Below are 21,506 nucleotides of genomic sequence, written 5' to 3'. Positions count from 1 at the left end.
ACACATAACGCAATCAAACATGAACAGCATGCAAACAGACATCCCCTCCCCCTCCCCGATGCCTTAATGATCGAATAGGGAGAGAGGATCTCCCTATTCATAGGTGATCTACTCATCTACACCCGGACTTAGCTACTCCTAGAATCAGCTATCCTAATTCCATCATCAACACAATACAACAAAGGGACCAATAAACTGTAACAGTTCAATGTCTAGAATAATCCCCCTTCAGTGCTGCTGGAGTCACAGCCTGTACCTATAATACACACAGGATCATCCAAATGTAATGCCAGGGAACATGTACAGTACATCCCTTCACACATAAACCTGGTAGAAGGGTTAATTGTAACCCCAAGAGGTCCGGGGGGGTCTCCATAGTTCTGGGTCCATAGTCAGTAGGAAGGAGACTAGCCCCCAAGCTCCTCCAACAGCACCAGTGACGGTTCAGTCCATCACATTTCTCCCTTCCCAACAGTAGACTAACCAGGTACCAGACCACCAACTGGTCTGGACCTGTGTTAGTCGGGCAAGATAAATTCAAAAGCTCTTCCAACTGGTCCGCTTGACTCTCCTGCAGGAGAGTGATGCCACCCACATCTTCTCCTGGGTAAACACACTGCCGCTGGGGAACGAGGACACTCACCTCCCCTCCCTGGAACTCCGGGTGCTGCTGGGGAGAAGTGTCGGGTACACTCTCTCCTGGGAACATTTCCAGCTGCTGGGAAGAAGTGACAGCTGTGCCTTCTCCCTGATGCTCCATCTGCCACTGGAGAGAGAGGTCAGCTACCTCCACTCCCTGGCTCTCCATCTGCTGCTGGGGATAGAGGTCAGCTACCTCCTCTCCCTGGATCTCCATCTGCTGCTGGGGAGAGAGGTCGGCTACCTCCACTCCCTGGATCTCCATCTGCTGCTGGGGAGAGATGTCGGCTAACTCCACTCCCTGGATCTCCATCTGCGGCTGGGGAGAGAGGTTGGCTACCTCCACTCCCTGGATCTCCATCTGCCGCTGGGGAGAGAGGTCGGCTGCCTCCACTCTCTGGATCTCCATCTGCTGCTGGGGAGAGAGGTCGGCTGCCTCCACTCCCTGGATCTCCATCTGCTGCTGGGGAGAGAGGTCGGATGCCTCCACTCCCTGGATCTCCATTTGCTGCTGGGGAGAGAGGTCGGCTGCCTCCACTCCCTGGATCTCCATCGGCCGCTGGGGAGAGAGGCCGTCTGCCTCCTCTCCCTGGAACTGTGAGGCTGTACCAGGTGCCGGGCAGAGGCTTGCAACCCTTTGCCCTGTTGCCAGCGCCTCACCTGGGGACTCAGCAAGCTGTACAACCTCCAAAGTAAAATCCATTAAATCCAGTGTCTCTGGGGATGTGGCTTCCACTGGGTCTTCATCTTCGGAAGGGAATAGCAGACCACTTTCCATCAGCTCCCGGTAGTCCATTTCTAGGCACCACTCTTGTTGGACCAGCCAGGCCAGGTCGGACTCCAAGGAATGGACTTCCATAGTCTGCAACCTCCTTTGCCGTTTGGTTTGGATGTCCCAGAACCGATAGTCCTCGGGACTGCCAAAATCAGCCTTCTCCCCAAACGCTTCCCACAATAAGCCGGGGCTGCAAAGGTCATCACCTTCCGAGGAATAGTGCATGCCCGCCTTCACTTGCCACCGGTTGGCAAACCAGTATAGCGCTTGGTACTGGTCTTCAAGCTCCATCTCTCTCTGCACCAGACCCTCCACTTCTACTATCCCTTCCTCTGTGGGTTGCCCGCCTAGTAAGCTGATCCGCAGATTCACCTGGTCCCGGGAGCGCTGTTGTAGGGAAGACAGGACTTCACCTCTGCAGCCATAGTAATTTTCCTGGGCTTCTTCCCACATCTCCAGCCGGATCAGGGCTCTCCATTCCAGGCGCAACTCCTACGGAACTGTCCCTCTGATCCCGAAAATGGCGACTTCGACTTGCCGCTCAAAGTCCCATATAGGCACCTCCCATTCAGCAGTATCCCATCCCAGCATCACCGCGGTCTGCATATCACCTGATAACGGGTGATCTGCTCCTCCACCTCGGCATTGGTTATCCGGACTGCTACCTCAGATGGGTTGGCTCCGTAGATTGCCAACCTTCTCCGGACCCGGCTGCTGAACTTCTCCTCCTCCTCTCCCATGAACCTCTCGCTCCGACTCTGCGCCAGCCCCCGCTCCAACATCGGGGAAAAGCTGTTTAGGGATGCATAGCTGGGCGACCTCTCTCTCCCTCCTCGCTCGACCTGTGCAGGACCAGGTTCGTCAAGGTGTTCCAGCACCTGCTGCATTCGCCACAGGAGTTCCGCCTCCATGGCTAATAACTCCCAGGATGCTCCTTTGATAGTAGCTGTCTCTGTGTCCCGGTGGTGGTTTGGACTGCCCGTTGGCGAGCCGTCAGGACCACTCAGCTCCCCGGATTCAGGCGACAAATCCCGCCGTCCCGCCACCTTGCGACAAGTTGAAAAAGGCCCAGGGCACTGATCGATCTCCTCTTCTTCCACCCTGGCCGCGGACACCACCAAGGAAACGGCAGCCGGCGAACTCCCAGGAACAGCCTGTCCCTTTAAAGGGGTGTGGCTTCGCCTCCCAGCAGCTGCCACTCTCTGCCCCGATGACACTCTCTCCAGGAGGAGCCGCAAGGAGCCGCCGGTCCTCCTCACCACATGGGGCAGTGTAGCGTCCCCAACGAGCCCTCCCCCTGTTCTGGCCTGCAGCCGAGGGGGGGGCTGCATCCACCGCTCCAGCAGAGGAAGACAGGGCAGCAGGGGGACACACATCCGGGCACCGCTCCGGAGCCACGTCGGGCCCTCCCCCCGCTCGGCACATCAGCGGTGGGGGAGGCCAAAATCACAGCGCCAGACGAAGCAGGGGCAGCGGGGGAACAGGCATGGCTCCTGCTGCCCGTCACAGTTCCCGAACCACGACGGGCCCCCCTCTCCGACACCACCACTCTGGAGGGGGAGGCCAGATCCAGCAGCAACCGGGGGGAAGGATGAACGGAGGGAGACAAAACCTTCACACCGCCTGCAGCAGAACGGGTCCCACGCCGGGCCGCCCCTCTGCCCGGTACATCAGCAGCAGGGGCGGTCGTACGGTCCGGGTGAACGCAGGGTGGGGGAGCGGGTACAGGAGATGCAAACCCGACCCCCCCTGGGTCCTGTCGACGGCGGGGATTCCTCCCAGCCCTCACAGCTGGCCTAGAAGTAGCAGGCAGCATGCAAGGGGCTGGAGGGTCCCTGACGGGGCTCCCATAGCGACGCCGGACCCTGGGGGAACTAGATGGACTCAAGCGCTCAGGAGGCCTAGACCTCCTAGCGTGTTTTGAAACAGGGGGGCTGGATGGGTCCTCCCTGGGACCCCCTAACACATCTGCGAGCTGCTCCTGGAGCCACTGGAGACCCCTCTGCTCGGCAGCCGCCCTGACCTGGGCCAATAAGGACTCCAGGTCACTCATGATAAATATGTGTTTCTTTCACTAGCAGGGGGAAGAAAAGACCAACCTGCTTCCTTTGTCGCTTTCCAGAAAGAGGACGTCCCTCAGCCCTCGCAGTCCTTTCCCATGCGGCTCCCTCCCGGACACCTAACTCCAACGTCCAATCAGGTAAGAGCAGCTATTCCCAATTTATTTGTTAACCCTTTCTCCCGGGACTATTCCTCCCCCCAGTCATGTAGCCCCTCCGCTTAGTCTCTCTGGGCCTGTCTTTGTTCTCAATAAAACATATTTCATACATATGTGATGACTAAACTGTGTAGATTTGTGTAGATGTTGTATTCTTAGGAATTACATTTCTGTGTAGATTGAATCACTTTATTATTTTACATACAGCGTGAACACTGAGGGGTTCAGAAGTATCTTAGCGATGATCTTTGCTGTCAAAGAGATTAATGAGGACCCCAATCTTCTGCCCAATGTTACTCTGGGTTATCATATATATGATACTTGTGAAGATCCAAAGAAAACCTTGGCTTATGCTGTGGAGATATTGTCTGGAAAAGATATGGAGGCCCCAAACTATTCCTGTAGGGAACATGGGGCAGTGGCTGGTTTTATTGGTGACTCCAGTTTCCATACAAGTTATGCGATGGCCCAGTTTCTCAGCTTGTATCGGTACGCAGTGGTAAGTGATCTATATATTTTATATTTAAAATCTCTCCAGCTGTATCTCCACTTCCTCCTCTGTTACCACTCCAGCACATGTGCTTCCCTCTCTTTCCACTGGCAAAACAATCAGTATCAGTAGAAACATCAGCCATAGAGGCATTCCTCGATCAGCTCATCGAAGGAGCCCGCTCGAAAATGTTCTAACAATTTTCTAATAGTCTGGTCGGGTATTCTGACAGGTGGAGGCAGCCGCTGTTTTTTGTTCAGCCCGTCGTTTCAATGAAAAAAATAGATCAGTGTATGGCCAGCCTTAGTCCAGATCAAGAAACTAAACTATGCCCTCCACCCCCCACTTTTATAGTTTGGTACAAAAATATAAAACATTTACTTATAAGCAGCAACAACAATAAAAATTATGAAAAGTGGATGGTGTAAAATAATATTTGGGTTTTTATGTTTTAAACATTTACATTTACACAAAGCAGTCATTTATAAATACAAGCTATAACACTATCTTTCATTCACAAATAACTGCAAAGCGCCAGTCTTCCTATGTAAGCATTGTGACAGCCAATCATAGTCCTCTGCTTATCAGGATCTGGGAACAGGGACACTGGGGATCCTGAGCTCCGAGCAGTCAGAACACGGAACATGCCTGGAATGCAGGTCTTGGGGATTGAAAGGGCACAAGTTGCGCTAAACACAGGGGACTGGGAGCAGAGTGTCTGCACTGTAAATGTGGGTGTCCCGGAGGCCCAGGATCTAAGGCAAGCCTGGTCTTCTCCAGAGCCTCTGATGGTGAGGATGTTGTGTGGAAGGGCAGCTTTCCAGTTTGCGGTCCTCCAACACACCCGTGCAGACACAGCTGACAGAACAATGGGAAATGCAGGGATCCAAGACAGACACAAGACTTATTAATAAGTACACACAGGGAACACACAGGGAGTGTGCATTGCAGGAGCTGCTGGATGCACAGGAGTATGCTCACAGGAGATGTGCATTGGAAGGAACACATTGGGAATACACAGCGAGGGTGCATTGTAGAAGGTGCACACAGGTGATGTGCATACACAGGGGTACAGGATTCAGTGGTAGGAACACACAAGGAGCAGGTGTTGCAGAAGGTGTAGGATGCACAGGTAGATGCACACAGAAGATGTGCATACACAGAGGAAAATTTGATAGAGGGTTCACATGTGGAGGGCCTAAGGAAGGTAGGAGATGACTCCCAAGGAGTGGAGATGAACACACAAGGAGATCCTCACAAGAAAGGCACAGTGCAGGACACAGGGGAGGAACTTGAAAGGACAAAGTGGAAACAGGTACACAGGGAATACTGTACAGGTGACTAAGAGTAAGAGCAGGGCAGATAGGGGAAGCAGGCACACTGGAGAGAGGGCATACACAAGTATATAGCAATCAGCAGACATACAAGTAAGGCCATGCACTCCTCACAGGTGAATGCACAGCAATACCACAGGTAATCACAAGGACTCAGAGTAAGCAGGGACACAGGGTACAGCAAGGAAAGGAACTTCCAAACAGGGAACCCACAGGGGTTCTAAAGGAGTCCTAGGGAACAAGGGATCAAGAAATATCTCCAGAAACTACACGGTAAACCACTAGCAACACAGGCGGGTCTGGTGGGACACAGCGGACTCATTGTTTGAACGCTGAACAACAAGTGAGCTGAACCTAAATAGGGAAGGAACTGAGAAAATTGTCTGCAGCTATATGAATCCCCATAGACTGCCAGCCAAAACTCTAGGACAGAGGGGAAAATCTAACATGGAAACTGGACAAAAGAGAAAATCTGGCACGGATACCAGAGCAGTGTGACACAGAGCTCCAATGAACATAGTAGATCCCATTGCATTCCTGACTGGAAAACCCCAAAGAACAGGGGAGGGGGTGCTGTAGTAACCGCAGATGCCTCTGCAAATCAAAAGTAACTGGAAGAAAGTCAGTCGCACTCCAAAAACATTTGCAGTCAACTTTCTTTATTGACCATAAAAGTGTCACATTGGTAAGCGACATTTCGAAACCATGTGGTCCCTTCAGGCAAACATAAGTGTGAACACCAACAAAATAAGTGCAGATATAAATACAAAGCAGTGAAAACCAATAAACCAATCACAGAGACACTAAACTCCCATTCTGATGTCAATGCTCCAATGATCATGCAAGAAGAGACTGGCGTTTCCTGTGTAATCTGCAGGATTGAACTGTTTGGCAACTCGGTCGTGCACTGTTCAGGAGATGGCCAGGTAAAATGGAAGCAGGAAAGACCCCCACCCTAACTGTTCCTCCAGCAGTATAGCACCTAAGGGCATGAGGCTTCCTCTGCCTTTCCTTCAGCACGGCCCTGTTCAATAGACAGTTGAACTTACATGATTTAGCATAAATACAAATCTAATTTTTAATATGGTTTGTTCTTTTAAGAAGCATAATAAAGATGTGTTTAAAATGCCTACCAGCACACCTCCTTAGAAAGGAACTGAGGTCTGGAAGCTGTGCCCAAAAAAAGATAGGAAAAGGACAAAGTCACCAGTATGTTGATTAGTCTCCCTGCAGCTTACCTTTCCCCATTACTGACTTATCATATCTTGTTCTGCACTGTGTCTCTGTGTGGAGGGGACTGTCTGGGATAGGCAGTGCTTAGCTCCTTCATGTCAGAGCCTCCAGCAAGAAGAACAGTAAGCGGGTCAGTAGAGGCATCACCAAATCTCACTCCAAAGCTTCAAGGCATCAGGGTCTTAGAATCACACTGAAGGTACATAAATATGGGACTAGATGTCTGTAGCCCTCAACCTTCTCCCCAATGTGAGCTTCTGGAAGAATACAATCTTTGAAAACTCCTTAAAGAGGAACTTTACCCATATCTTTAAAATATCAACAAACACACATTTAGAAATGTTTAGAAATGACAATCTACAAAGACATACTTCTAGATAATTGCCGGCTTTGTATTGTTTGCGTACCTTATTTCCCTTTTCTTTCCCAGTCTGCTGAGTGATCATTTTGACAAAGGGCGGATTAATCCATCTCCCTTTACTTCCTGGGACTCTGGCTCATGTGACTAGGACATGTGACCATGCACATCATCTCAGGGGAGGAAAATGCCTTTCCCTGAGATCTCATGAAATTCCAGATGATTTTTCCCATCAATGCTCTGCTGATGTAACCTTCCCAGAGCGCAATGATTGGGCACATTACATCATTTGTGCCAAAACTGGACCAAGACGGGAATAAACTCTGTTTGTAAGTAAAAGAAAATATGTGTGTTTAAATAATGAATGTGAGATGATTTTAAATCAGCATGCAGAGCAGCGTGCTGATGTGATTTGTAGTGAAAGGGGTGAAGGTTCACTTTAAAGTAACTGGTGGCCAACTTTATAGTCGCATCCCACAACTGCCTGATGACTTTCCCCTGAGGTGAAATGTCAGCCCACCCTGCCTTTGGGGTCCCTCACATGCTTCTGGGGTTCTTCTCTAGTTCTAAATATTTTCCTCTTTACAGATCAATTATCAAGTCACGGACCCCCTCCTGAGTTATAGAAATATGTTTCCAGCTTTATACCGGATGATTCCAGATGATCGGGTCCGCTATGCAGCTATCATCAAATGTTTGGTACATTTCGAATGGAACTGGATTGGGATTGCCATACCAAGTGATGGCAGTGCTGATATGGAGCTGCAAGAACTTAGTAAGATGATGAAACAGCACGAGATCTGCATTGAGTATGTCATCAAATTTAGTGATAACGAGCAGAAAAGTAGAAAGGAAATATCAATTATTGAGAAGTCATCAGCTCACGTTTTATTAATATGTGGCCATGTGTCAGAATACTTTATTAGTTTTTTCACTGAGCTGGCCAACTGGCAGAAGGAAAACATGACCTTCATTCTCAATGAACCATGGAACTGGTTAAACTATTTGGATCCCGTTGACTATAAAACAGTTAATGGCAGCTTAATATTCATGTGGCCAGTAAAAACGTTTAGCAAGATGGATGCTTTCATTAATGATTTAGTGTTGTCTACCCATTCAGATGACTCATTGCGGCAAGATCTCTGGATTTATGAGTTTAATTGTCTTTCCTCGAATCCGAACAAAAATTCATTTTTTCAAAAACAGTTTAACATTTCCCTAAGAAACTGCACGGAGGTACAACCTAGTATGTCCCGGAATACTGAATTAACTTTCCCAAAGCCATTTTATGCATTTTCATCAGTATATGTCCTGGCTCATGCCCTCCATAATATGTACTTGATGGAAACTGAGTCACGGAAATACAGGCTTAAGCACATAGTAAGTTGGATCATTATTTTTACAACAACATATAATTTCCAGAGTTATTTACCACAGCTTGTCTTTTAAGTTAAGCTAATGGGGGCTTGAAAAAGACCATGAGAAGACGTTGTATTCCTAAGTGACCAGGCCAGTATCAAAAATGTCTTGGGCCCAAAATTATTCAAGTTAAGTTAAGCACTTAAGGTCAGGACACTATCTGCAAGCAGTTTGCATGTACTCCCTGTGCTTGTGTGGGTTTCCTATGGGTACTCCAGTTTCCTTCCACACTCCAAGACATGCTGTAAAGGTGCCCATACACTGCACGATTATCGTACGATAATCGTATGCGATCGGTTTTTCGTACGATAATCGAGCAGTGTGAACGGAGACGTGCGACCGTTTCTACTGTACGGTCGCACGTCTTCTGTCGAACCAGCATGTTCGAAAACCAGCCGGGAATCGTACGATTCTCGGCTGGTTAGAACGGTGCTCGGAAGACAAATGCCGAACGGGCCGGTGTGCGCACGCGCACACTGCCCGTTCAGCATTGCGGTCATCGGAAGCCCGCCCCTCAGGGGGGCGGGCTTGCGATGATCGAGAGTGCGATCTGCCTGTCCAAGATGGGCAGATCGTACGGTTTTTTAATCCCTGTACAACCATCGCAAGACTAAAGTCTTGCGATGGTTGTAGAGTGTATGGCCACCTTAAGGTTAATGGGCTCCTGTCTAAATCGGGCCTGCGTGCATGTGAGATAGGGTCCTTAGATTGCAATCTCCTGAAGGGTGGTGATTGATGTGAATGTGCAGTATGTAAAGTGCTTGGTTGGTGCTATGTAAAATACCTGCAATAATAAATAATAATGATGCTGCCATGATCAGGCTCTATCGTACTTAAGTAGATGTCTACTGTATTGCCTGTATTTACGATGTGTATTACATCACTTCTAGTGTCACTATTTACATTCTCCGGCTCCTGACGCCAGGAGAAGAAGCTGATTAGATGTTTGTATTAGAAGTGGAAAGATCTCTGCTTCATCAGATTTTTTGGGATCCCTAGGTGACATTAGGGGTCTTAAAGACGCCTGATGTTTTCTTGAAGAGGATCTATCACATTCTATTTGCTATCACATAGGGGGCTTGTTAGCCCCTTATGTGATAGCAATAAAGTTAAGTGTAAAAAATAAATAACTACATAAATAAAGTAACATATGAAAACTGAAAAATGCATTTTTTTTAAAATCCCCCATCCCTACATACACACACATCCAAACACAAACATGCGTCTGGCCCACCTACGTGCAAAAAACGAAAATTGCACCACACATGTTACATATCACCACGAACGACAGAGTGAGAGCAATAATTCTAGGGCCATCAATCACTGTTAACACTAAACTGATGATCAGTAAAAGCTTTTATTGTCGCCGATGTGAAATTGTGAGTATTGTAGTTCTCACAAGCGCACACAATTTTTAGACTTGACATGTTTGGTATCAATTTGCCTGGCGTGACCCCATCTTTTATATTTTACCAAAAAATGGGGTATTATATGCTGTTTCCATGCATACTATTTCATTTTAGTGTATTTTATCCTAAAAATACTGGTTTGATAAACACTTGCACACGTGCCTGCTTGCCATTAGTGTATTTGTGTTGGAAATTCTATAAGCGATTATATCACACTTAATCAATCTCCTGATATCTCTCTAAGCCTTCTATGGGAGGCTCATAAACTGGTTATCAGAGGAGCTCTGGTCTATTGAGCTTCTAAACTGAAAAATTAACCCTTAGGGTCTCCAATGTAAAGCAAGATGTCACTTGGATTATGACCAATGAAAATAGATCAGCCGAGCTTGACAATACTGTGCCTAAGTTTGATACCATTTGGTCCCCATGAATACAGCATTACCTACCTCCTAGCTCTAAGCAACGCTTGCTCTCTACCTCTTTAGAGAGTCCTTGACCTTCCGCCCCGGGTCGTGGTCCTAGACCCTCTTTTGCCTCTTCATAATCTTCCCTTTATTTTTTAATTTCTCCTGCTCTTCTACGCTTTGTATCTTTTGGTGTTCCACCTCACCTTTGGGTATCTCTTGAACTTCACCTCTTTCTACACTTTCGGGTCTAGGAGGTTCTGCCTACGTATTAATATCTGTATATGGTTTTCTGTGGCATTTTCAATGAACATTCGTAAACTCGTCCGAAATTCAGATTTCGTCTGAATTCGAAGCCCGAACCGAATTGAGTTTCAGATCCAAATCTCGAATTCCATAATAACTAAATATCCAAACCGAACCGATTTTTTCCGCAGCTTACATGTTTAATATAATTTCTTTTCTAGGGTGTATTTAAGAGGAAATATTGAAAAAGAAGATTTTCCCAATGTAACTTTTACTAAATTTGCCCACTCCTAAATATTAACCCCAAAGCACTGCATCCCCCGGGAGCTATCTAATATTCTGAAATGTCTGCTTGTGACCATAATGAAAACAGATGGAGCTCTGTTTAGATACTGTTTGAAGAGGCATAGGAAAAACAGCAAAAAAAACAACTGAAAAATGTAACTTCAAGCCTTCCGGCCAGGATCAGTTCAATCACAAAGGCAACAAATGGTCTTGATTATGTTAAGCTTAGTGAAATACACCATATGACCAAGAGTTCACTCTTTAAATATTGAATTCAGTTTGTTTCCGGTGAAGGTGTTGTACTGTTGTGTTACAGCGTACAAAGACAATTTCACTTATTCTGTCTTGCCAACCTTGTGGTACCAGTGTGGTGAATGTCCGTTTGTGTTCCAGTATGACTGTGGCACGGTGCACACAGATGTAAAGACATGGTGGATGAGTTTGGTGTGGAGGTACCTGTGTGAGTTGTAGAAAGACATGACCTCAACCCTACTAAACACCTTCTGGTTGAGCGAGCCAGGTCTTCTTGTCCTGCATCAGTATCTGTAATAACTGTAATCAAATATACTTTTCTATCTTCTATGGAAAGCTGCACAGATATGTCAGGAACGTTCATTACACGGACCCAACTGGAGAAGAGCTCTTTATTAACAACAGAGGGGAAGTATCATTGAAACTAATTTTAGGAATATGGATTACTGCAATAAGTGATGATGACCCATTTATACGCAATAACACTATTGAAGAGCTGGCCCTCTTTACTGACAAGGATGAAATGTTAAACATTAAACCAGAAGATGTAATCTGGAAAGGAGGCAGAGTAAGAAATCATTTTACTATGCATCCAAATTGTTTGTTGACATTCATTACAATTTGTTTAAATGGAAAAATGCCTATTGTAAAGATCTGCATGCAAACATGATCAGCTTAATGATCTATCGGGTCATGAAGTGCATCTGGATGAAGTAAAAAAAACCTCTTGTCTGTATTATACAGTTTTTTTTTCTACTTCATCCAGATGCACTTTATGACCCCACTGGAACATTAAGCTGATCATGTTTGCATGCAGATCTTTACAATAGGCTTTTCCCATTTAAACAAATTGATCCCAGCACCCCAGTGCTCCCAAATACTTTTTCCTGTGTTACTGTAATTGCAGAACCCCAATGCTCCTAGAGGCTCTTACATAGTTACATGGTATTTGAGGTTAATTAAAGACATAAGTCCAACCTATTGCGTGTATGCATTTAAGAGCAGGTGTGTGCGTGTATATGTGTCCATGTGTGATTTTTCTCTTTATGGTCTCCAAGGAACTCGTCCAGGAGTCTCTTGAATGATTAAACACTCTTAGCTAAAATCACTTCCTGCGGCAGCGAGTTCCAGACCTTAACCGCTCTAACTGTGAAGAACCCCCTTCGCCCTGTGTGGTGAAATTATTTTTCCACCAATTTTTGCTTGTGCCCTCTGGTCTTTGTTACGGAGCTGACCGTAAACAGTTTGTTACTAGGGTTGCTGTCACCCTTGAATAGTTTATACAGGAAAATCATGCCCCCCCCTTAATCTCCTAACCTCCAACGAGAACATATTTAATTTTAACAACCTTGTTTCATAGTTCAGATTCTTGAACCCCTTAATGAGTTTGGTTGCCCTCCGCTGGACTTTTTCCAGCTCAAGGACATCTTTTCTGAGTATTGATGACCAAAACTGGACCGCGTACTCCAGATGAGGCCGAACCAGTGATCTGTAAAGTGGCAAAATTATAGACTTGTCCCTGCAATACATTCCCTTCTTAATGCAAGACAGGACTCGGCTTGCTTTGTTTACAGCAGTCTGGCACTGCAAGCTATTCTTCAGTCTGCGGTCTATAATGTCCCCCAAATCCTTCTCCGTTTCCGACTTCCCAAGTGGCACACCCATAAGTGTATAGTCCATTTGCCTATTTTTAACTGCAAGGTGCATTACCGTACATTTATCGACATTGAACTTCATCTGCCATACAGTTTCCCATTCCCCGATTCTATCCTGGTCCTCCTGTAATAATGTCTAAATCTGTGTCTACTAACCTCCCAAATTTCATATCATCAGCAAACACTGAGACATGACTTCTCACTCCCTCCCCTATATCATTAATAAACAGGTTAAAAAGCATGGGACCCAGCACCGAACCCTGGGGTACGCCACTCATGACCTCCGCCCAGTCTGAGAAGGTGCCATTAACTAATACTCTTTGTGCACGTTCTTGTAGCCAGTTTTCTACCCACATGCACACTACTTCATCTATGCCCATAGCCCTTAGCTTGTATAACAAGCGTTTATGTGGCACCGTATCACTACTTACCTCTTCGTAAAAGGTCAGCAGGTTGGTCTGGCAAGAACGATCCTTCCTAAATCCGTGCTGCATATCAGTTATTATACTATGATCCCAGACGAATTCCACTAAGTAGTCCTTAATAATTCCCTCTAACAGTTTACATGCTATGCATGTCAGACTAACTTGTCTATAGTTCCCCGGTTGGCATTTTGACCCTTTTTTGAATATAGGTACCAAATTAGCCCTTCGCCAGTCGCTTGGCACTCTACCAGCCATTATGGATTCCTTAAAAATGAGGAACAGTGGTCTTGTTATCTCCTTGTTCAGTTCTTTGAGTACCTTGGGGTGTAGATTATCAGCTCCTAATGCTTTATTTGCATTTAGTAGTTTAAGCCTATGTTGTTTCCCAGTTTCAGTCAACCATTCCGGTGTATTTCCTGTTAAATTTTGTGTTTTTTTTTAATGTACATTAAACCCGTCTGTTTCCTTGGTGAATACCAACGAGAAGAAAGTATGTAGCGCCTCGGCCCTCTCCCTGTCGTTTGTGAGTAACCACCCATTTATGTTCTTTATTGGGCCTATCTGTTCCTTTCTCCCCTTTTTACTGTTTATGTATTGATACAAAATGTTTGGGGTTCTTTTTACTAACTTCGGCGATATATTTTTTACATTCAATTTTAGCTGCCCGCACTGCCAGTTTACATCTTTTATTACATTCTTTGTAGTTTTGGAATGTCGATACTGTCCCCTCCATTTTATACTTACTACATGCTATTTTTTTTTCCTTAATGTGTTGCTTTACCGATTTACTTAGCCATATTGGCTTTGTTTTTGATCTTTTACTTTTGTTCCCCAGCGGTATACACCTGGTTATAGCATTTTTTAATTTGTTCTTGAACAGTCCCACTTCTGGTCCAAGTTTAGTTTATCAAATAAGTTTTCACATTCGATTTCACCCACTATATTACGCAGTTTATCAAAGTTTGCCTTCCTGAAGTTTAGGCTTCTCGTCCGCCCTTCCCCCTTCCCTTGCTTGCACCCAATATTGAAAGCAATCACCTTGTGATCACTATTATCCAGTGTCTCCCCGATTACAACATCCTCAATTAACTCTGTATTATTGCTGATGATCAGATCTAGGATTGTATTTTCCCTAGTTGGAACCTCAAGCATCTGATCCATGAAATTGTCTCGCAACATATTAAGAAAACGTGCAGCCTTAGCCGATTTGGAAGTTCCATGTGCCCGGTTGATATTTGGGTAATTGAAGTCTCCCATTACCACAACATTACCCTCTTTCCCCGCTATTTCTATTTGGGATTGTAGGTGGGCCTCCTCCTCCCCTATATTCGGAGGTTTATACCAGACACCCACAATAAGTTTACGGTTAGGGGTAGGGTTCGTTCTATCTAGTTCTATCCATAACGAGGCAACATCATCTCCACCAGCTGACGCAATATCGTCACGGATGGGAATAATGAGGTTATTTTTTAGCATATATACATACCCCCCTTCTTGCCAGCCTGTCCCTCCTGAACAGGTTGTATCCTTCTATGTTTGTAGCCCAATCATGTGTGCCGTCTAACCACGTTTCTGCTATTCCTACTATATCATAGTCCTCCTCGAGTAACATAACTTCAAGGTCTTCTATTTTATTTACTAGACTTCTAGCATTGGTGAACATTCATTTAATTTTTGTACATTTACTGGTTAAATGTTTGATCCCCACCTGCTCCCCACTACTGCTTTTATTTGTCCCTTTTATGGTTGGTCCAATCCTACTTGGGTTACCTTGGGCAATTAGATTGACTTTACTGACTACATTTAGTATGCTCTCTATATTTGCTTGATTTACTACTTTTACTATGTCGACTCTGTTGACTGGAGTGAGCCCACTATCTAATCCTGTGTTTTTTCCTTCTATGGTATCTGTCACGGTAGGTTGTTTGGTATATATAAGGTGCAGTCCGTCCCGGCTGAAGTGCCGGTAGCCGAAGTCAGCCCAGTTCTCCAGAAAACCAAAGCCCTCGTTTCGACACCAGTTCCGGAGCCACTTGTTAAGTTCCCTCAAATCGCGCTGTCTCTCCGGAGTGGCTGGTGGCACTGACAGTATCTCAGAGAATACCACCGTGGAGGTCCTTTCCTTCATCCTAGCACCTAGGTCTCTGAACTCCTTTTTTAGGACACTCCATTTACCTCCTATTTTATCATTGGTGCCGATGTGCCCAATGACAAATGGGTTTGTGCCCAACCCCATCTAGTAATCTGTCAATTTGTTCCGCAATGTGCCGAACACGCGCCCCCGGTAAGCAGCACACTGTTCGACGCTCACAGTCCTGATGACAGATTACCCTGTCGGTTGCATATTTGTTGGGGTTAACCAGTTCAGGGCTGACCTCTCTAGCACCTCGGGAGCTGGGTCACTGTTAGAAGACGGTGTAGAGGGAAGGCTCTTGCACTCCTATGTTCCTTTGATATCAGAACCCCAATGCTTCCAGAAACTTTCTCTCCTGGGTTCCTATAAACCCAGCGACCCACTGCTCTCTCAACTGCAAGCGCTGTGACCCTTGTAGTACTCGTGAACATGCCAAGTATCAGCACTGGAATCTGATCTGGTATCTATGCATCCCTAGCTCATTCCAATCAACTCCTTGGCAAAAAAATATGCCTGCATAGGCGTTCAATATAGATTCTCTGTAAATGTCATTGTTTATTAATATGTAAACCCTAACAATGGACCTCTTGTATTTGCTACCTTTTAGTCTGCTAAATATATTGTTGAACATGTTTTCTTGTATCTGTTCAACAAATGCAAAATATAGCTGCTGATTGTGCCAGAAATCTTGTGAGTTGATCACTTCCTGTGCTCTCTGCTTGTGCACACAAAGGGGTTATGGAGATGAAGTGGGGAGGAGATGATGATCTTTGTTCTTTGGAAACTATAAGTGAAGTAGGCAGGGCTGGCACCACATGCCAAGGAATTCAGAGCTGTGTTGGCATGGCAAAGGGGAAGGTAGGAGTGCACTTCTGACATATCAACAGTTATTTTTCTGTACTCTCTGCCATTGAGTGTCTATAAAGGTATAAAACAGGAGGATATGTGAATGAATTCCAGAGATGTGCTATATATATACATATTTATTTTTTATTCTGTTTTGACATACGCTTTAATTGCATGTTCAAGATGCCAACATCCCGATGTAATGACAGATGTCTTCCCGGGTACCGAAAAGCTCCTAGTGGAAGTATCCATGCCTGCTGCTATGACTGTGCCCCATGTTCCGAGGGGGCGGTATCTAATGCAATAGGTAGGAATGAGCAGAGGAGAATAACAGGAAATATAGGTCTATATAGAGAATACAGCCATGTTTACTTAAAGTATCGCTAAAGCCTCAATAAATAAAAACTGAAGAATTGACAGCCTCCATTGGACAATCAAGTCCCTCAACATACGTGATGGAGGGTAAGCTGCCCCAACAAGACACAGGTGGAAAACAACAACTTGATCAGAGTTTTTTCTTTTTTTCTTTATTGTTGGATGGTGTGGGAACGGGTTAGATCCTCTATCAAGTTTTAATTGTTGTCTCTGTTGCAGAGATTCATCCTTCTTATTGTTCTGCTGACTGGAGACAAAGATTGTCCATAGTGATTCTCCCTGCTCCATTCAGATTGTCCACAGTGATTGTCTCTGCTACAGTCAGACTAGATAGAGGCCAGAGGGATGGAATAGTCACTATTACTGTAACTGGAGCCAGAACAGGGGCTAAGATTTACCACCCCCACTGAGGACCCCTTATCGTGAGCAACTACTGACTGTCTTCTTTGCCATCCCAGCACAGGCCCTTACTCACTCTTGCCTGTTCAATGGAGGTGCTTCACGAGGTGCCGAATGCTTTTTTTCTCCTTTTCGAGGACATCGGCAGCGCTGAACGGCTGAGCGTCGCGTCACTGAGGGCGGAGCTACAGGCGGAGTCCTCTGGGCAGTCGCTGGCCAACCACATTAGGACCCCACCTGGAGCGCCGCCCACAGCAGTGACGCGACGCTCCTCCAGCCAGCCCAGAGGACGGTAAAAAAGACCCCACGGACGGTAAAAAAAAACAAAAAAAACAGCGCAAGCTTCGGCGCTAGGCATCAGGGCATTTTGACAAGTACAAGTACTTGTCAAAATGCCCTGTATCGGGCCCGATTGCGATGCTAGCATCGGTATCGGGACATCCCTAAAAATATATAAACATGCAATCACATTGACTTAAATCCCAACTCCATACACATGTCCCCCATTCCCAGTTTGCCACCAGGCCCTGATGGATCCAGACCTGGGAAGTTATAAAAGAATACCCTTTTTCAATGATGTTGCTTTAGGTAATGTCTAATGTCATCCTCATTATAATCTTGCTTTGGTGGTTAGTGGTTCCTAAATGCTATGACATGTAATGTACGGGAAACACTCTCTGCAGCATTTTATTCTGAGTTAAGGGTTCTTGGGCTCACAGGAAGTGGTTGGAATGACACTGGGTCTCACCCGAACCAAAAGAGTAGCACCAGCCAGTAGCTGTATTGGTGCTGTCTTAAAGGAGCAGCACCAGGGGAATTCAGCTTTTTCACTTAAGTCATCCAAACTGGAGCTGGGATCAATGCGCCCCCCCCCACACACACACGAACAAACACACACACCTGGTAATCCTTGATCTTGCAGTGCTGATTCTCTTCCTCATTACATGACACCCTGTGCCATTAAACTCACTTTCTGTGAACCCAGACCATGAGGGCACCACTCAAGCCTTCATTCTGCCCTGGACCCAAAGGAGAGTCCTCCATGGAGAGTTTCTCACTTCCCTACAGAAGAGAAAGAGCAAAAAGTAGGTCATATGACCGTAATGAAGACAAAAAAAGTATGTATACTACATTCGAAAAGGTAATGTTAGGAGTAGGTTCTTTGGGTAGAGGGTACTACTACCCTTTGAAGTTGGAAATAGGCTTTAAAAGAAACCTATGCTGAAAGATATATGAAGGCTTCCATAGCTAATCTCCTTCTGAAAAAAGTTAGTTGCCTAAAGTTAGTCTGAGTGTAATCATGGAGGGGCTAGAAAATCAACATTCGGAGGCAGAACTTATTTTACCATACTTTATGTCTTTTCATAAGCCCAGGGTTCAGAGCTGGCCTGGATAGATAAGAAATGTCCAAGTTACAGTAGCAGTAGCAGAATTGTCTCATGTTTCCCTTTATCCATGCAGATAGTGACAGCTGCTTCCAATGCCCCGATGAAGAATGGCCTGATGAGAAGAAAGTAAAATGTATTCCTAAAACATATGATTTTCTGTCCTATGAAAATGATGCAATGGCTATGTTTTTTTCATCAGCTTCAGCAATATTTGTGGTGATGGCATTATTTGTATTAGGGAACTTTATTTATTACCGGAACTCTCCAATTGTGAAAGCCAATAACCGGACTTTGAGCTTCATCCTTCTGACCTCCATCTTCCTGAGTTTCCTCTGTGTCTTCTTGTTCCTCGGACGTCCTGTGGATATAACCTGCATGCTGAGACAAATTTTATTTGGGATTTTCTTTTCTATTGGGATCTCTTCTCTTCTGGCCAAGACCATCACTGTCTGTATTGCCTTCAAAGCCACCAAACCCGGTAGTCCCTGGAAAAAATTGGTCACAGCCAAAGTGTCTAATTCTTTGTTCCTGAGTTGTTCCTCTGTCCAAATTCTGATTTGTGTTATTTGGGTGTCAGTGTCTCCTCCCTACCAAGAATATGACATGCACTCGTCTCCTGGGAAGATCATCATTCAGTGTAATGAAGGGTCCGTTATCGGGTTCTACTCTGTGTTGGGTTATATGGGGCTTCTGGCAGCTGTGAGTTTTGTTCTGGCTTTCATGGTGAGGACATTACCGGACAGTTTTAATGAGGCCAAGTACATCACCTTCAGCATGCTGGTCTTCTGCAGTGTCTGGATTGCCATGATCCCGGCCTATCTGAGCACCAAAGGGAAATACATGGTGGCCGTGGAGATATTCGCCATACTGACCTCCAGTGCTGGGATACTAGGTTGTATATTTTTCCCAAAATGTTATATTATCATTTTCAAACCTGAGCTGAACACTAGGAAACAAGTATGTTGCATAAAATGATTCTGAGAAGTACTAACAGGGAATGTGAAGGTAGTTGGGGCTAAACATCATCTCATCACATTTTATTCTAATAGAAGACCCCTTTAAGTAATGTACACCTTATCATTTCTTATAAGAGAATCTCTACCAACAATGCTCCCTCCATCTCTTTCTCTCACACTCACTCTCTCTCACTTTCTATTTCTCAACATACAAACCACTAATAACGAGGGTTTCTTTAAATGGTCATTTACTAAAGGTTTTATTTCCATTACAATTGTTGTGAAATAGAGCATTCCTGTATAGTATCTCTTATTATAGCAATAAAGGAATATCTGCATCAGTGTATCAATATTTTCCCCTTTAAATAATAATTTCCAATTCTAAACTTTAATGCGGTGGACAGTTCTTGTATTCATAGGAAGTCATGTCGGGGAATTCTATTGAAACATAATGGGGGGAATGTATCAAAGCAATTGCGACTGTCACTGTTTTAGCCTCTTAGGTCATTTTTTTATGTGCAAATCTGTTTATCCGCTCCTTTTAACATCTGCACCCGTTTTGATTTACCCGATTGCGGGTGTTTTGTGAAAGATTGCAAATGTTTACATCTGTGCTTGTCCTGCGTCTGTCTGAAACTGGCGCATGACCTAACAAAACAATCGCTACTTAAGAAGTCCCCATGACCACTTCTTCAAGAAGCGACAGTTAAGCTTTTTGTAGCCTGGAGTTAGAAGCCTTCTTTCCTGGAGTCTATTTAATCTCATTTATGAACAACATTACACCAGCAACATAAATCTGGAGCAAAGTGCATCAAATATATTCCGTGCAAGTTCAAACACTCACAATTGCTGTGATACATTCCCCCCAATTAATTTATATCTCTATTGGAAGGGGGTTAAAGTCCAACTGAACTTTCAGTTTAAATCAGCTAATTATATTCCAAGTACATGAAAACCAAAGGTTTGTAAAGTCTTATAGGTCATTTGAAAAAAATAAAATGCAATCTGAGAGCAGAGACGTTCTGCAGAGTAGGTTGCTTGTATGGAAGCAGCGATCTCTCTGCCGAGATCCACCATGCCCCAAGCTGAGTTAGACCTATAACTATTGGGTCTCCCTCCCAATGTAAATATTTGTACCTAGTTTGCATTGCCATCTCTGCCCATGCTTGCTTAACCAGAACTGTAAGGGAAAAATAAAGTACAGATGTTCCTCACTTACCGACTTACCTGTTTTGCGACCACTCGCACTTACGACGGACCGCCGATCGACCTCCGACCTTGCGCATCAGCGTCAGTGCGACGTGTCGCCGGCGGAAGTGACATCCTCCGATCTTCACTGCGGGTCCCGGTAAGTATTTCCATTGCCCGATGTACAGTACACTGTTCGGTACTGTACATCGGCAACGCTATACAGTACTGTACTAATGCAGTAAAGGACCGTATAGAGTTCCTCACTTAACGACCAATCCGTTTAACGACCTGATCGTAGGAACGGAACTCGGTCGTTAAGTGAGGAATACCTGTACTAAAAATTATTTAAAAATAAAGAAAAGATAATTAATTTAAAAAAAAATCTAAAATACATTGAACATGTGATTGCCGGTAGAAATATGTACCTACCCTTTCTTGTTCCCATGTGACATCATGGGATCTGAATTTTGTTATCTCTGCGCTTCCGAAATCACCTTTTCAACCCATTAGATACATTCCTCTCTCTCTTCTTACCTTCAAGATTGTTCCATACATTCCTTGAAGCCATTAGCTCTGCGAGGCGAGTGACTGAGTTGGCAGCTTTATAATGCAAGACATCATAGGTGGTGTGGAGGCTTAGGACTTCTTTCTTGCCCAAAATGATACCAAGTTAGCATTGCTATCCCTGTCTGTGTTTTCTTGAGCTGGGAAGGGAAAGCCTTACAAAGAATGATAGAAATATCTCCACTGCACTCTGTACCAATAACTCCCTTCTGTTCAGTTCCTTGGGTGCTGGAACAACCGATGGATGGCACAACATACACTAAAACATACACAGCACTGCGATTTTTCACTATTTGCCTGATGAAGGGACCCTGTGCAGTCTCAGAATGTTGCACTAACTTATAATATGCTGCAAGAACATTAATAAAGATGATATTCTGAAGCAGATTGGTGTGCAGACAATGTATCTTTCACCCATTACAAGGAAACAATAAAAAGTAAACAATGTTTGACCAAAACATGTTTGACCAGAAGATTTGAGGAAGGGTGGGCAGCCTGTGTCCATAGGCTG

This window comes from Nanorana parkeri, unplaced genomic scaffold, assembly GCF_000935625.1.
Source record: "Nanorana parkeri isolate BGI_ZX_2015 unplaced genomic scaffold, ASM93562v1 scaffold2019, whole genome shotgun sequence".
NCBI classification, from domain to species: Eukaryota; Metazoa; Chordata; class Amphibia; order Anura; family Dicroglossidae; genus Nanorana; species Nanorana parkeri.
This window is presented reverse-complemented; position numbering follows the sequence as displayed.